Genomic DNA, 18,290 nt, shown 5'->3' with positions numbered 1-18,290 from the left:
ATTCTCAGTGAACTTTCAAGCATTTTGTTCATCTCTCTGTTTTGTTGTTGTTGTTGTTTGTTTGTTTTTTACTTAAAAATCAATACTTAGGATTACTTAGGAGTTGACTGAGGTAACACCAATCATCATGTTTTAACCTTCTATTAGCTGACTTTGTTGTCAGCCACCTAGTCTCTGACTCCTCCTGTGGAATTCATTCCCACAACATATGGTAGAGACCAGCAGTACAAATGGTGTTGTTGGAAGCTAGGACTTTTACCAGGAGAAGGAACACTTTATATATAACTTCTGCAATTTTATTTTTTTTTTCTGCTATTGCAGGTAAGTACTGCAGATAAGGCTCTGCAGGTAGTTGATCTGATTCAGAAGGGCCCTTTTACAAATTTGTATTCACAGTAACTCTTAGATTTATGATCTGTGTGTTCCTCTGGTGTCCTGTGAGGTTACTTTCACTATTTTGATTCTGCTATTATATGTCATCTAATGTTATACTTTAGTTTTCACAACTGGATTTCGCCATGTTATCTCATTTCAACTTCTCCCCTAGGCCTGATCTTTGTCATAAGAACTACAGTTTTGTATTGCTATACAAGTCAGAACAAATTTTATTAAAGCTAGCTGTAGCATCATAATAATGAACTTCCTAAACAGTAAATTATACCAAAGCATTTTTGTTTGTTTTCTCTTTGATTTTTTTTTTTCTGTGTGTATAACCACAACTAAATTTTGGCTGATCAGGAAATTCCATCACTGAAAGTGGTTTCTTTTTCCACATTCCTAAATCTGTGATTAATCCTTTTTTTTTTGTTTGTTATCAGTTTATCTGATCAGTGGATAGTTACATAATGTCCTCCCACTGATCAAACCTCCCATGAAAACATTTACGTTTGTGGTTAGATACTGGTGTCATCCTCCTAGGACAGCTTACACAGAAGGAAAATTCTTGCTGTTGTAGCAAGAGGATGTTGTGAGGCTCTATAATGTATCAGACCAGGACTTCCAGGCAGCCATATTGTTATCTGAAAAGAAAATTTCACCTTGAAACGTTAGTTCTATCATTCTTTTTATCATAAAGCACTAAACAAAACCAATTCTAGGTATAGAAAGAATTTACTTCCTCCAAACTGAGAAATGTACTCTGCCGTATGATCTAGATCCACCAGACTATAAAAAGGCCTTGCAGTCAATATTCTTCCTTAAAACCAGAATTTGCCTATCTGATTGAGACACTTGCTTGATTCCTACTTTGAACCTTTTAGTTTGATAGTTACAAAGAGAGGCCTCTAATCTATACTGTTCAGCTGCCAAGATAGCCTTACTTCTGAGAGTGGTGGCTAGATGAAACATGAACCCCTTTTTCAATATTCCAACCAGCTTCCTATTTTTGGTTTTATTACATACATATTTCTTATCCTGTTTTTTTTTTTTTTTTTTTTTTTTTTTTTTCCTTTTTCCAGTGCCTTCCTCCAGACCTCACTATTGCAGGTCTTCATCTAAGTTACTTCTGTGTTCCCACTTCAACATACTCTTGTGACTGGAAAGGCTTCTCCCACTTTATGACAGCCTAATAATACAAACTGTAAATTCAGAAGGGTTTGTCTGTCTTCTAAAAGATTCATTGGCATATGTTCAGTATTTAAGATCTCATGCCACAGATAAAACATACAAATCAACCTGGGAAAAGACTGAAAATAGTTAATAACCACTGTGTTTAAAATATGACATTTTAAAATCATCATTCTTACTTGACATGACTAGTTCATTAGGCAGTAAGAGCCCAAAGTAAGTTTTCAGAAACAATTTACTATTTAGAATATGTAAGAAATGCAACATATTTAGAAGCACTGTTAATTTTTACAAGACCCTATATCTGAGTGTTCAATTCTTTCAAATAATTTTGATATAATTACTGAACAAAACAAAGTATGATTCAGTGCCAGTTTTCAGGAGATGCATAAGGTACACTAAACTTGTATTCATGTAAAACTCCCTTGCTCAGACATGGAATGTAATATTGCTGTTTGCTGTATAACATGAAGAACACTTACAGAGTTCAGATAGGTTAACTTATAAAAAGATCAGCTCAAATAAAGGCAGTGAAGCACTCGTGCATAGTCTCAATTCAGTATTTTATTTCCAGTAATAAGACACAATTAAAGATATGACCCTGTAAAAAGTAAAATATTGCAATGTCAAGCTTGGCAGAACAGCAAGCAGGGCATCCCGGTCATCATAATGCAAATATATATGAGCTTAAGGTTTTCATACTGCAGAAGTAGTCATCCTGTCAAACACTGTGCTTGTAGAGAGCAACAATTAATTGCCAATATGATAATAACCCCTACTATTTTTCTGAAAGAAAAATTTCCTAAGTCTCTCAGTCATATCTCGAAGTGTAACAGAAATTTACCATACTGTATGTAAATCTCTTTTCAACCTGGGAATAAAAGAAATGAAGTATGAACATAGCTGCAATGCACCAGCTCTACTATTGGTGGTTTGGTTTTGTACTTTTCTATAGCAACCAGTACTCATTCATAAAGCACTAATTCAGGCATTTCCCAGAAAGTAGCTGGCAAGTCTTCTAATCATGAGTGTGGAAGCACAGACAGGACAGACTTCCAAGTCCCAGCCTGAACACTCAGATGAAAAAAGTCTTGATGTGCACATTTCAACAAAGGTGTTATGATATTTGGAAGGAGGAGTGGTAGGAAAAAGAACTTGCTGGATACACATTATAACATCTGGCTTGGGAAACAAGTATACTTTGAACAGGCAGTTTTCTTGAGAAGCCTCTCTCACGTCCTTGATGAAAGAGTAGTTTTGTTTGTAAATATATGCTCAGAAATCTGATGTTTCTGGTGGCTACTGGTATTGTGTACCCAGATGGACTGAGGAGTAAGTCTTATTAAATCATATATAGCTCTTCTACTGTTCAGGTAAAGGACAAAAATCCTGTAGATGAGATGGTGTCCCTTTCACCCACGCTGTCCAGTAGGCAAGATTCCAGCATGAAGAGGAGCACCCTGAACACAACCTGGTATCTCTGTATATTGCATCATCAGAAGCACTGTCTTCCTCTTAACTTTCTACAAAAAACAACTCTTAGAAAAGAAGAAAGGTGTACTTGAACACCAGTTTACTAGCTTAATATGTAAGATTTTGTTGGGGCTGAGGAAGAAAGATAAAGGTTATATACAGCCTGGTAAAAAACAGGATAACCTAGACAAGATACTAAAGGATACCCATTGTCTGGTAAAGAAGGTAGGATGAATAAAGTATCATGAAACCTCATTAAAACATTCTTGTTGGGAATATGCATCAAATTTTTTTCCATATTTTTAGACAAGGTAAAGAAAATAACAAATTAACAATCAATGCAGAAATAAGTCTGACACTCAATAAGCAGTTAAAGTAGAAGTTACAGATACTAGGGTTGTTAAAGTATTTATATCATGACAGTGGCAATACTTAGAAGGAAAGTAAAGTACTAAGCAGAGAGGACAGCTCCTGATTAGCATCACTTGAGTTAAATACATGTAGTTCTCAACTTACATCTGCCCTTCTGCTACCAAGAAGCAAACTGGACTTTTGTCTCTGACCTCCTTTCAGTAAGGTGTTCTTTCCTGCTGAGGATTCCCATTTTATGCCTTTCAAGAGCAATTCAATGTATTTTTTCCTTGCCTATAGGAGTCCTTATTTGATCCTGTAGTGCCTAGCCACTGAAACACTACTGAAATCTACTTCAAGACACTGGAGAAAGAAAAGATGAACAAGATGTATCTAAGGAAGATGTAACAAGTGAAACGCTGAGGGGGGACTCAATTGCCATTGCTATGCCTGTGGCATCCTGACTTGTCTCCAGCTGCTTTCTCAACAGTGAACACGTCTTTTTGTTTTGTGTCATATCTTCTAGCCTCGTTATGGTCTCTTGGACACAGTAACGCATCTCAAATGACACAAGACACTTATGAACATATACCTGAGCCCTATTCATTATGTCTTCAAGAGAATTTTGTATTCAAGAGGGATTCTCAAGGTACAGAATGTGTAAGAAACCTTTGCTTGTGCACCAGTTCTTCTAGCTTTAAGAATTAGGCATTTAGAGTAAAGTGAATTTTAAAAAATCCACATGAATTTCTTGGGCAATTCTTTGACTTTTCAGTATAGGATTACAGCAACTGCCTGGTTAGTGAGGGTTTCATCTGAGTTTTTACTCAGATGTGTGGTTTCTTATATTAAATTTGCCAAAAAATAACTACTATACTGTAGTAAACAAGCCTAAAAAATGGACTGAGAAATAATGCTAACTGGGCCCTACTTCTCTAGTCAAGGGTATATCCAGAATCATTATTTTGCATAAAGAAATTCACATATCCAATGTAATTTAATTTTCCAGGGAAAGTCAGTTCTGTGACCTAGATAGTAATAAACAGAACCCTGTGCATGCATTAGCCTCTGAACAACAATTAAGGCCACAATAAATTTTGCACTTACAGAGAAACTGAATCTACTGTTTCTCATTAAAAATTCAGACTTCATACTGGAGGCTGGCATGGGGGGGTGGGGAGAAGAGGGGAGTGACACTTTTTTTTTTTCCTTTTTAATATGTAGAAGTGTAATAGGAGACAGAGCTTTGTACAGCACAGAATTTCATTAATACCAGTACTCTGCACTTTTTGCTCAGGGCTGTTGCATCTATTCACTCGGGATCCTGAGCAATGGTGCCAGAATAGTGCCATACAGAAAAACCAGGTGTACTCGATATATTCCTTTAATATTGCTCAACATGAGATGCTATGTGTTACAAATTCTGAGTCAATTTAGCTTTATAAGATCTATTTATGGGGTTAATAAAAGGCAAGCAAACAGCACTGGGTGTGCGGGAAGTCTGTGCTCTTCCAACACACTCACACGTTACATCAGGTGGCTGGTTTTTATGCTCCTAGGCTAATACATATTCACGGCTACTTCTAGAAAAGGCAGAGTTATTATAATTAGTTCCTGGAATCCGAACCCTCCCACTGGCGCATGCATCAGTCTCCGGTGGTCCCTCTGGGGGTCTCTCATGATGAAGGCTTGTAGTCTTCCTCCCAGGCTTTGTCCTTGTCCTTCTCCTTCTCCTTTGTCCATCTTGGCCGGATGTCAGAGACTTGCGCAGCGTCCCATGCAAGCTTTGTCTTTTAATTGTCCTTCAGCTTCCCCTTTCTCCTTAATCTCTTGGCTGGATATCAGAGACTTGCATAGTGTCCCATGCAATAGTCACAATCGTTAGCAGTTATTCTGAAACCCCTTTGCTCTCTTATCCCCAGATATCAGAGACTCAAGCCCTCTATTGACACAAATTGCTGGAACATTCCTTACATATGGAATGTGTACAACAAAATAAATGAAACATGATCGTGGTTCAGGCAGCACTATCTGCCATTCTCACCTCCGCTCTAGCAGGTGTAGAAATGTCCAGAGCGGTTTGCTGCCTGTGGGATATGGCTCCACTAAGTGGGCATCAGCCATGGAGAGGAGAAGCCCAGAGGTACAGGCTGTTTTGAAGCTTAGCTCTTACCCCACTAAAATGTAATTTTCACTTAGGCAGTGATCTTTTCTACTGGACATGAGTATGTTTTAATAAGCAGGGAACAATCAATCATGCAACCTCTTTATGAAGGAAATTCCGTATTTGGAAGGAAAAACTCCTCCTATATAACGCTGTTATGCTTAGTTTAATCATCTGGTTACTCATTCTGAGGGATCATTTCTCACATTTTATGGAGAGGAAGGGGATAAATAAGCTTATGTGAGGAAGGTTTATTCTAGTAAGACACTTGTGTCTATTTTTCTTGTGCTATATTGTTTCAAACACTTTCAAAGATAACATAAGAAGGTGAAAATTAACACTGACTGTATAGGACTACTCAGAAACGTAAACTACATTTATATTTGCTGTACATATATGTTATTAAATATATAGTATAAAATTTAATTAATAATTTCAAGGTGAAAACAAAAAGACAGATCATCCTCCTTTACTCCCCCCCCCCCTTAGAATATAGTGATCTGGGATGCAATGATATCTCTAAAATGAAAAAATTTGTGAATTATTTATCTTCTTGTCTCTTATTTATGTCCTTAAGCTATACCCCCTCAAAATGTTATAGCTGTTTATCTGGTGTTTACTGAGCTAGTAATACTATTTCATAGATATAGCCTGTGATTAGAAATGGAGCAATTCCCATGTAGTAAATGCTTTTTGAAATTTATTATTCTGCTTACTTCCAGAAGCAATGAAAATTTCATTATGCAAAGTCAATTTACCTAAACAAGCTCAAAGGAAAGGACTTTGCAGGTGAACTGAAATCCTACCTTTGTGTTTCAAAATTCAAAGGGACAAACTGATGTTTCATAGACTAACAGACCAATGCAAATGATTTTCTCCATTGCTGATTCTTGACTAAGAAATCCTGAAAAAAGAACTCTAACACTCAGTGTTTAATCTGCTTCTGTGTCTGTGCAGTTCACTACTAACAAACATAGAGCTGAAAAAAATGGAACCTAAAAGGAGAGAAGGAAAAAGCATGCCTAAATGTTTTTGAAGCTACCCATTTCTAAAAGCCAGTGAAAATCCATCTTATGGATCCACATGACAGGAGATCAGTTTTATCCATTCAGAGCACATGGTGTTTGGTATTCATTAATGATTTTATGACAAATCAGATACATTTTCATCTGCAGTATAAATGCATCACTGAAGGTTTCATTTCTCAAAAAAAGCATATAGAGTATGAGGATCTAAATTTAAGTTTGATTTTTGTTGTTGCTGTTTGCCAGGAACCCTTTGTGCATTTCATTTAAAATGCATTCATATTTGAAATGACTTATCTCAGGAAAGAAGCATCTTTAGAAGCTTTCTTTGCCAACAGCCTGATCTGACACCAGAGAGCACAGTTTTTATGGTAGTTTAATCCTCCATCTTCCAAACACATTATACTTAATCTCCTAAAAAGGCCTCATGGCTTTTAAACTCAGCATGTGGTGAGCAGTCAGTAAAAGTGGTCATACTGTATAATGTTAAGCTTGGGACGGTTTTAACATGGAAAGAAAAGGAATATGAGGGCTTGCAATGGTCACAGTGCTATGACTGTGACACATCTACTTTATTGTTGATTCAGTTACTCATGATTTTTGGCAAAAAAAAAGTGATGCTGCCTCAAGAAGTAAATAAATGTACAAAAATACAAAAATGTACAATTTATCTTCTTGTTGAAGATAAATTGTCAGTTAACAAAAGACACAAGGAAGAGAACAGATAAGCTTAATTTTACAACCTGTATTCAGGGGCAAATCCTTACTTATATGAATACAGTCACTGAATTCACATGTGAATAAAAATACAGAATGTTAGAAATCTTATTCTGAAATACTTGCTTTCCACTGAAGTATCATATAAAGAAGTACTTATGTACTTGTTAAAATCAGCTTAAAAAGTACTTATATATTAGATATAGTTATATCAAGCACTGTTGAGCAAGCCAGAATCTGCATTTGAAGAGTTACACAGGCATTTAATTGGCTTCAGAATCTCACGAGTAAAATTACAGAAGCTGTTATTATCAAGGGAACAGAACAAAAAGAGATATCATATCCCAAATTGTTAAAATTATAGGTTTAGTTGTTCCTCTAAGGCTGCTTCACTGCAGCTATGCTATTCCAAAGCATGTACAAAAGACAAAGCATTAGATCAAGGTAGCATATATTAGAACAGATTAAAATAAAATAAAATAAAATAAAATAAAATAAAATAAAATAAAATAAAATAAAATAAAATAAAATAAAATAAAATAAAATAAAATAAAATAAAACAAAACAAAACAAAACAAAACCACAACACTAGACAAGTCCTTCTCCAAGTCTGAAATACAAAAGCAGACTTCAGAACAAATTCCAAGTCCAGAGTTTAGTTGTCAAAATATAGTTGTATATCTATTAGTTTGCCCACCTTTGACAGGAAAGCTTTTAACCTCATATGAAAATGCAGAGATTCCCAAGTTGCATAGTTTCTGATTTTCTCCTGTAATAACACCATCTGGTAGCTTACCTACATACAGGGTCTCAGGTCACAAAGGAAGCATTACTGATTTTCAGCAGTGAAACAAAACATTGATATACAATAGAAAGCATCGCGGCACCTCATGGAAAGTTAAACTCGATAAACTACACCTTCCATTATACATTTCTTTTGGTATTCCTTGAAAGAAAAAACAATGTGCACTGCGCTATCTTCACATTGAGTTCTAGGCCAAATTTGTTATGAAGCTGTGCTTGTTCAAAAAAGTTCAGTAAAACCACTTAACTGCTTTGCAGCAGGAACTTCAAGCCTTGCCTCCTTTCCTTATATTAGTTAAAAAAAGAAAATAAAATCCATTGGGGATTGGTATAGCTATGAATACATACACAGACACAACATATTCATAAACTTAATCAAGAAATAAATAATAAGGCACAATAATTTTCCATCCCAGATACATTAGAAATAGAAGAATTTTGACAAGTAGCGGCACATATTTAAGCACCTTCCCTCTGTGAGTTTAGAAAGATGAAGGCTTATTTGTAAACTTCTGCTTATTTCTATGCCATTTAATATGAATATTTTCTACTTTAAATAAGATTGTTGTTCATATGTGTGTTTTAATGAAACTTCAGGCTACATGCAAATCTCTTTGTGTTTTTGGTTTAATTCAGAATCCTGGCTGATTTGGCATACTGTCACAGAGAATTTCAATGACTATATTAGCCATGTTTTGGACTGAGAAAAAATAAAATAAAATAAAATAAAAAAATAAAATAATTTTTTTTATCAGCTTAACAATAGTCAAAACTGTAATTTTAAAGGTGATAAAATCATAAGCAGATTTTACTGATATTTAAGGCAAAAACTAGAATACCCACTTCTCTGGGTAAGGGATGTAAAGATTTTGTGCATGACAAATTTATAGGACATTTGTGCCCATTTTTCATCGCAAATGTCAGCAAAAACATCCTTTGAAGATGAGATGCTGAATTAAAAAAGCTGGAAAAATGGAATCCTAGGTAGTCAGATTTAAAATACTATAATAGTACATACTAGATGAAGCTGCTGTTAGGTGCCTTCCAGGAAGCAATCAGTGCACTTTCACAACAGTATGATCATATGGGAAGACCATTGACTGTGTCCTGGTTTCAGTTAGAACAGAAGTTTCAGATAGAACAGAATTAATTTTCTTCCTAGTAGCTGGTGGAATGCTGTGTTTTGGCTTAGGAGGAGAAGAGTGCTGATAACACCCCGATGTTTTAATTGTTGCAGAGCAGTGCTTATACCAAGCCAAGGACATCTCAGCCTTTTGCTCTGTCCTGCCAACAGGCAGGCTGGGGGTGCAGTAAGAGCTGGGAGGGGACAGACCCAGGACAGGTGACCCAAACTAGCCAAAGGGGCATTCCATACCATCTGACGTCATGCTAAACAATATATAGGGGTGGCTAGCCGGGGGGAGGGGGCCGGACTGCTTGGTTAGGCTGGGCATCGGTCAGCGGGTGGTGAGCAATTGCATTGTGCATCACTTGTTTGTACATATTATTATTATTATTTTCCTATTATCACCATTGTATTATTATTATTATTATTGTTATTATTACTTTTGTTATTATTATTTTCCTGTCTTATTAAACTGTCTTTATCTCAACTCACGGGCTTCACTTTCCATTTCTCTCCCCCATCCCAGAGAGGGAGGGTGAGGGTGAGCGAACGGCTGCGTGGTGTTTAGCTGCCTGCCGGGTTAAACCACGACAGTCTTTTTGGCGCCCAACGTGGGGCCCGAAAGGTTGAGATAACGGCAGATCTGACCAGAGTGTGTTAAACTAAAATTGGTGTAAGTATTAGACCTGCTTAATAGTCACTTGTCATAATGCTGATTGCTTTAATCTCAACTCTGCTGCGCCTGTTTTCCAAATTAAGTATTATAGTACATTATTTTCCGTATTTGCTCTCTGTCATGTTATTTATCTTCTCCGGGCCCTGGTTTCAGATCATTATGGTACTGAGTGTTGTAGCAATGGCTTATGAGACGATGAGATATCTGGTCATGACTCTAACTTGGTATTTGTACTCAGTAACATCGTCAACTCTGTATTTTGGAAACTGTATCTTGGAAACTATTAGCAATTATACCTATTGTTTTTTTCATTAGGGAGTCAATCTGTGGAGGGGAAAGGGGAAGATATTTTTTCTTACTTGATTACTCTCCCTTTCTCCTTCACCACCCCTATATCCTCCTGGATCACTCTGCCTTCCTCCTTCACCACCCTCTTACCCTCCGAGCTTGTTACAATAGCTCTCCAAGATATTGAATACTCTTGGGATACTCAGACCAGCATAGTCTTGTTGTTCTGCCTCCTGAATGCACTTCAGATTCTGCTTAAAGTTAAACAACTACTTAGGAAGCTCATCCGGAGATCTGCCCGGAGGCAGTATAGTTGTGGGTGGCAGGGAGTATGGGAGGATATGGGCAGGCATCTAGAGCAGTTGGCACCCCCAGTGTTTTGGAAATTCACCCCTGAACAACTGCAAAATCCTCAAAAACTGGCAGAATGCTTGAGAAAAAGGTGTCATGATTCTGGCAGTTCCAAAGTAACACAAATCATTGTAACATGCTGGGGCCGGGCTCATGCCTATCGAGCTGCCATTGATACTGCTATCAACTTAGTGACAGACCCTGCGGCCACTCCAAGCCCTGTGACAGATCCAACGGCCACTGTGACCCCTACGGTGGACTCTGCAGCCGCTCCAGTCCCAGCTCCTGCATCCGCTCCAGTCCCAGCTCCTGCAGCCACTTCAGTCCCAGCTCCTGCAGCCGCTCCAGTCCCAGCTCCTGCAGCCGCTCCAGTCCCAGCTCCTGCAACTGCTCCAACTCTAGTTCCTGCAGCCGCTCCAGCTCCTGTGGCTGGGTCAGAGAAAAGAGCTGTAGCAGTGCAAGTTGACCCTGCAGAGGGTATTCCAACCTCTGTGGCAGACCCTGTAACAAGGTCAGGGAAACGAGCAGTAGCAGTGCAAGCTGCCCCTGTAGAGAAGGTGAAAAAATGGTATAGAGATTCAGGTCGTTTAGAACGCAGAGAGTCTTCTGCCAAATCTAGGTATAGAGACAACGGAGACGACGATGACGCTGGGCCATCAAGGGTTCAGGAGGAGGAAGATGAGGATGCTGAAAAATCAACAGTAACTACCCGAAGCCTAAACGAGCGTGAGTTACGAGATGTGCGGAAAGATTTTGGTCGCTGTATAGGTGAGCAGCTTATCACCTGGCTGCTCCGATGCTGGGACACTGGAGCCAATTGTGTGGAATTAGACGGCAGGGAAGCCAAGCGACTGGGATCCCTTGCTAGAGACGCAGGCATTGACAAAGCAATTGCAGATGGAGCACAATCTCACAACCTCTGGAGGCGTCTCCTCTCAGCTGTGAGGGAAAGGTATCTTCAAGGAAGAACTTTTATGTCTACCAGGCAAGTGGACCACTATGGAGAAGGGAATCCAGTACCTGAGAGAATTAGCCGTATGGGAAGTGATTTATGAGGATCCAGACCTCAGACAAACATCCAAAGATCCAGATGAAGTCAGGTGTACACGACCCATGTGGCGGAAGTTTGTACGGAGTGCACCATCATCATATGCCAGCTCATTGGCAATAATGGCCTGGAAAGAGGATGAGGAACCCACAGTGGATGAAGTGGCTAAACGACTCCGGCAGTACGAAGAAAGTCTCTCCTCTTCCTTACAGGCCTGCGTCTCAGCTGTGGAGAAACTTTCTGAAGAGTTCCACCAACTTAAAGAGAATCTATCTTCTTCCCCACCTGAACCAACCAGTGTCCAACGACCGAAAGAGAACACCTGGGAGAAACTTTCTGAAAAGGTTCACCAACTTGAAGAGAGATTATTCTCCTCCGCACCTGTACAAAGCAGTATCTCAGCTATCAGGGGTAGGCGTTTATCCACACAAGGAAGACGATATGGTGGGTACTCACCCCGTGCCACCCTGTGGTTTTATTTACGAGACCATGGAGAGGACATGAGAAAATGGGATGGAAAATCTACCGCGACCCTAGAGGCACGGGTACGTGAGTTGCAAAAGAAAACAATCAAGAAAAAGGGATTCTCTGAAAAGTTTGCTGCTCCAACTTCCAGCAGACAGTCCTTCAAACACAGAAACGAAGAAGATTCTGACCAGGATTAGGGGAGCCCTGCCTCCAGCCAGGGGGAGGAAAGGGACAATCGAGTTTATTGGACTGTGTGGATTCGATGGCCTGGCACGTCAGACGCACAGAAGTATAAGGCTTTAGTAGACACCGGTGCACAATGTACTATAATGCCATCGAGCTATAAAGGAGCAGAGCCCATCTATATTTGTGGAGTGACCAGGGGATCTCAGCAGTTGACTGTATTGGAGCCTGAAGTGAGTCTGACTGGGAATGAGTGGGAAAAGCACCGCATTGTGACTGGCCCGGATGCTCCGTGTATCCTTGGCATAGACTATCTTAGAAGAGGATATTGCAAGGACCCAAAAGGGTTCCGGTGGGCTTTTGGTATAGCTGCCTTAGAGACAGAGGGCATTAAACAATTATCTACCTTGCCTGGTCTCTCAGAGGACCCCTCTGTTGTGGGGTTGCTGAGGGTCGAAGAACAGCAAGTGCCAATCGCTACCACAACTGTGCACCGGCGGCAATATCGCACCAACCGAGACTCCCTGATTCCCATCCATAAGCTAATTCGTCAATTGGAGAGCCAAGGAGTGATCAGCAAGACTCATTCACCTTTCAATAGTCCCATATGGCCAGTGCGAAAGTCTAATGGCAAGTGGAGACTAACAGTGGACTATCGTGGCCTGAATGAAGTGACGCCACCACTGAGTGCTGCAGTGCCGGACATGCTGGAACTTCAGTACGAACTTGAATCGAAGGCAGCCAAGTGGTACGCCACAATTGATATCGCTAATGCATTTTTCTCCATCCCTCTAGCAGCAGAGTGCAGGCCACAATTTGCCTTCACTTGGAGGGGAGTCCAATATACTTGGAATCGGCTGCCCCAGGGGTGGAAACACAGCCCTACCATTTGCCATGGGCTGATCCAGTCTGCGCTAGAGCAGGGGGAAGCTCCTGAACACCTGCAGTGCATCGATGACATTATTGTGTGGGGTGATACAGCAGAGGAAGTTTTCGAGAAAGGGAAGAAAATAGTCCAAATCCTTCTGAAAGCCGGTTTTGCCATAAAACAAAATAAAGTCAAAGGACCTGCACGAGAGATCCAGTTTTTAGGAATAAAATGGCAAGATGGACGTCGTCAAATCCCAATGGATGTGATCAACAAAATAACAGCTATGTCTCCACCAACTAACAAAAAAGAAACACAGACTTTCCTAGGTGTTGTGGGGTTTTGGAGAATGCACATCCCAAATTACAGTCTGATTGTAAACCCACTCTACCAAGTAACCCGTAAGAAGAATGAGTTTGAATGGGGCCCTGAACAACGACAAGCCTTTGAACAAATCAAGCAGGAAATAGTCCATGCAGTAGCCCTTGGGCCAGTTCGAACAGGACCAGATGTAAAGAATGTGCTCTACACTGCAGCCGGGGAGAACGGCCCCACCTGGAGCCTCTGGCAGAAAGAACCTGGGGAAACTCGAGGTCGGCCCCTGGGGTTTTGGAGCCGGGGATACAGAGGGTCTGAGGCCCGCTATACTCCAACTGAAAAGGAGATATTGGCAGCATATGAAGGAGTTCGATCTGCTTCGGAGGTGGTTGGTACTGAAGCGCAGCTCCTCCTAGCACCCCGATTGCCGGTACTAGGCTGGATGTTCAAGGGAAGGGTCTCTTCTACGCATCATGCAACTGATGCTACATGGAGCAAGTGGGTTGCACTGATTACTCAGCGGGCTCGAATAGGAAACCCCAGTCGCCCAGGAATATTGGAAGTGATTATGGACTGGCCAGAAGGCAAATACTTTGGGATATCATCAGAGGAGGAGGTGAGTCGTGCTGAAGAAGCCCCACTGTACAACCAGTTACCAGAGAATGAGAAGAAATATGCCCTGTTCACTGATGGGTCCTGTCGTATTGTGGGGAAGCATCGGAGATGGAAGGCTGCTGTATGGAGTCCTACACGACGAGTTGCAGAAGCTGCTGAGGGAGAAGGTGAATCGAGTCAGTTTGCAGAAGTGAAAGCCATTCAGCTGGCTTTAGACATTGCTGAACGAGAAAAATGGCCAGTTCTCTATCTCTACACCGATTCATGGATGGTAGCAAATGCCCTGTGGGGATGGTTACAGCAATGGAAGCAAAACAACTGGCGGCGTAGGGGCAAACCCATCTGGGCTGCTGCATTGTGGCAAGATATTGCTGCTCGGGTAGAGAACCTGGCTGTGAAAGTACGCCACGTAGATGCCCATGTGCCCAAGAATCGGGCTACTGAAGAACATCAAAACAACCAGCAGGTGGATCAGGCTGCTAAGATTGAAGTAGCTCAGGTGGACCTGGATTGGCAGCATAAAGGTGAATTATTTATAGCCCGATGGGCCCATGACACCTCAGGCCATCAAGGTAGAGATGCAACATACAGATGGGCTCGTGATCGACGGGTGGACCTGACCATGGACGCTATAGCACAGGTTATTCATGACTGTGAAACATGTGCTGCAATCAAGCAAGCCAAACGGTCAAAGCCTCTTTGGTATGGAGGATGATGGCTGAAATATAAATATGGAGAGGCCTGGCAGATTGATTACATCACACTCCCTCAAACTCGCAATGGCAAGCGCCACGTACTTACAATGGTGGAAGCAACCACCGGATGGCTGGAAACATATCCTGTGCCTCATGCCACCGCACGGAACACTATCCTGGGCCTTGAAAAGCAAGTCCTATGGCGACATGGTACCCCAGAAAGAATAGAGTCAGACAATGGAACTCATTTCCGAAACAACCTTATAGACACTTGGGCCAAAGAACATGGTATTGAGTGGGTGTATCACATCCTCTATCATGCACCAGCCTCCGGGAAAGTTGAATGATACAACGGACTGTTAAAGACTACATTGAAAGCAATGGGCGCTGGGACATTCAAAAATTGGGATACGCATTTGGCAAAGGCCACCTGGTTAGTCAACACTAGGGGATCTGCCAACCGAGCTGGACCTGCCCAATCAAACCTGTTACGTACTGTAGATGGGGATAAAGTTCCTGTAGTGCATGTAAGAAATATGCTGGGTAAAACAGTCTGGGCTACTCCTGCCTCAGGAAAAGGCAAACCTATTTGTGGAATTGTTTTTGCTCAGGGACCTGGATACACTTGGTGGGTGATGCAAAAGAACGGAGAGGTCCGGTGTGTACCTCAAGGAGATTTAATACTGGGTGAGAATAGCCCATGAACTGAATTGTACCATGTTAATTACTATATAATACTGTATGTTATCACTACCATGACTACTATAGGTAACTAATTAGAATGTCTGGAAAAGAGTGTAACCTGAGCATGACATAAATGGTATGGAATAAGGGGTGGATAGATGTCCTGGTTTCAGTTAGAACAGAAGTTTCAGATAGAACAGAATTAATTTTCTTCCTAGTAGCTGGTGGAATGCTGTGTTTTGGCTTAGGAGGAGAAGAGTGCTGATAACACCCCGATGTTTTAATTGTTGCAGAGCAGTGCTTATACCAAGCCAAGGACATCTCAGCCTTTTGCTCTGTCCTGCCAACAGGCAGGCTGGGGGTGCAGTAAGAGCTGGGAGGGGACAGACCCAGGACAGGTGACCCAAACTAGCCAAAGGGGTATTCCATACCATCTGACGTCATGCTAAACAATATATAGGGGTGGCTAGCCGGGGGGAGGGGGCCAGACTGCTCGGTTAGGCTGGGCATCGGTCAGCGGGTGGTGAGCAATTGCATTGTGCATCACTTGTTTGTACATATTATTATTATTATTTTCCTACTATCACCATTGTATTATTATTATTATTATTATTATTACTTTTGTTATTATTATTTTCCTGTCTTATTAAACTGTCTTTATCTCAACTCACGGGCTTCAGTTTCCATTTCTCTCCCCCGTCCCAGAGAGGGAGGGTGAGGGTGAGCGAACGGCTGCGTGGTGTTTAGCTGCCGGCCGGGTTAAACCACAACAGACTGAAATATCATAACTATTATATCAAAAGAATTTTAATAATCTCAGACTGAGGAGCAGGACTTGGCTCGATGTACAAAGTTTAACATCTTTCCTTGTGAGAGTTCCACCTGCTGCCATTGCCAAATGGTGCCTGACAAACACCACTTCAAAACAGAGAGGGGGGGTTTGTCGAGTTTGTCATCTCCTTTTTGTTTGCCAATTACAGACATGATTTACAAAATGAATAGAAACCTGGAAGAGATTTAAGGATTTCAGACAGACTTCCCAAAGGCATTTGGTAGCACTATGCCAAGGCAAGTTCAGAGTGAGAAAATAAGTCTTATTTAAAATTCTTATCTGGTCTTAGCCACAAGCTGGACAACAACTGCTGAAGCTATACTTCCAGGATGATATCGTGCAGAAAGCAAGTTAGGTTATTAGCACAGTGAGGCCAGAAGAACAATTTTCCAGCCTATACAATCAATCAATAAGAAGCTCTCAATTACTTCAAAGGGAAGCGGGGATTCTGCTTAAAGGACAATGATTCCTAGATGGCTTGAAAACATAATTGCATAAATAAGGCATCTGTGAGTTGAAAAAAAATAATAGAAGAGGAGAGCAGGAGATAATTTGTACTGAGGGCTCAGGTGGCCAAGGATACTGAGGAAGCTGTCAAGGCTTACTGCATATGCTAAAAATGAAGGCCAAGTTCATAAAGACAACCCAGACTGCTGACATAGCAAAACTGAATGCCTACCACAGAGATTTGTTTGCAATTAATGGGAATGTATATGTATTTGTTTTAAACTTTTATTCCTTTGACATAGCCTTAAAAGGAGAAAGTACAGGTAAACAGATGATTGTGTGCATCACATCTATTCTCACTAGACGTATCAGCCATAGTAATGCCTACCTGTGGGCCACTGTTTAAGAAGCAGTTTGCTGTGAAATATAGATTTAGTTATGGGACCTCTAGTTTGTTATCCCCTTTCCCAGTAGGCTGGTAGAAAAGAGTGTCAAAAGAATAAAGTGCCTACAAAGGCGTCAGTGGAATGAAACATCAATCTGTATTTAGCTCTGCAAAATTATAAGATGGCACCAGTGAGGCATGGGTTGACACCTGCTGACATTTTATTTAACTGAAAACTGAAAACAAGATTACTTGCACTGAGTAGAAATGGATGTCAAAATCATGGAGGATTTGCAGAAACATAGAGACATGGATAAGGCTGAGGAAAAGTATTATTTAGTGTCCCAGAAGATGGCAGCTCTACTACAAAATGACACTGTACACATCTATGTTGAGAACGTGTGATTGTAACATGCAATTTTGTCTCAAAAGACATTTGCTTCAGGTTTATGAGGTTGTCAGCTGTAATGGACATACACTAAAGAAACCTGCAGCTCTACACTGAAAGGTAGAGACAACAGCTACTCAAAGTGAGGAAAGTAAGAGTCAGACAGGAGAAGGTACTGTTTGATTAAACAGACTTGCAGAATACTAATATCAGAAAGGAGACTGTCAAGTCCAAAATACAATGCGGATCACCAGGAGTATTTATTTCACACTGTATAGTATTGTGCTTATTAGGCTAGCTATAAGGATTAAACATTCAGTGTCATATGTGTTCAAGAAGATTATTATGAAAAGCGACTTCCAATTGCTAATACAGATGCAGTGGAAACTCAGATGCTAAACAAGGAAGATGTATTGCAAGCACTTTGTCTCAGAGAGTATGTCTTCGCTGCCTAGCAGTATCTCTGTCCTTGGTCCCCTTATTGTGTGCATTTTCTCTGCAGTGACTCAGTTTCCTCAGAAGCAAAACCTCTCTGTAATTCTGGGAATATTTTATTCAAAACCCCCAAATAATCCAGCTGGACAGCATCCAGGCAAGAAAACCTGATGGAGTGTTTTCTCACCAGGCTTGACCAGCTGGGCAGTGTGTGTGTGCCCCACATCATCAGCACAAGTGGGGAATTTGTAGCAGCCCTAAGCTCCCGTGTGACACAGGGGCTCACTCTCAAGAGTCAGTATGGACACGACAACACCTAGTTTGACTTCTTCTTTCGCTCAGTTTGGGCTGTCCCAACTGACTAGTGGTGGCCTGGTGGCCTC

At 40.9% G+C, this 18,290-nt stretch overlaps 1 long non-coding RNA gene across 1 annotated transcript in view; it reads right to left on the bottom strand.

Moving 5' to 3' along the window:
* Nucleotides 1–283: 283 nt before the first annotated feature.
* Nucleotides 284–18,290, bottom strand: part of LOC311436116 — a 31,728-nt gene continuing 13,721 nt past the window's right edge. Inside the window, exon 2 of the long non-coding RNA XR_014692609.1 lies at nucleotides 284–1,019. This is a non-coding gene — a long non-coding RNA (uncharacterized lncRNA). The remainder of the gene's footprint in view (nucleotides 1,020–18,290) is intronic.

Source organism: Aythya ferina, assembly GCF_964211825.1.
Source record: "Aythya ferina genome assembly, chromosome: 4".
In the NCBI taxonomy this organism is placed as follows: Eukaryota; Metazoa; Chordata; class Aves; order Anseriformes; family Anatidae; genus Aythya; species Aythya ferina.
The sequence above is the reverse complement of the archived record's forward strand: the minus strand, read 5'-3'. Positions and strand labels throughout refer to the sequence as shown.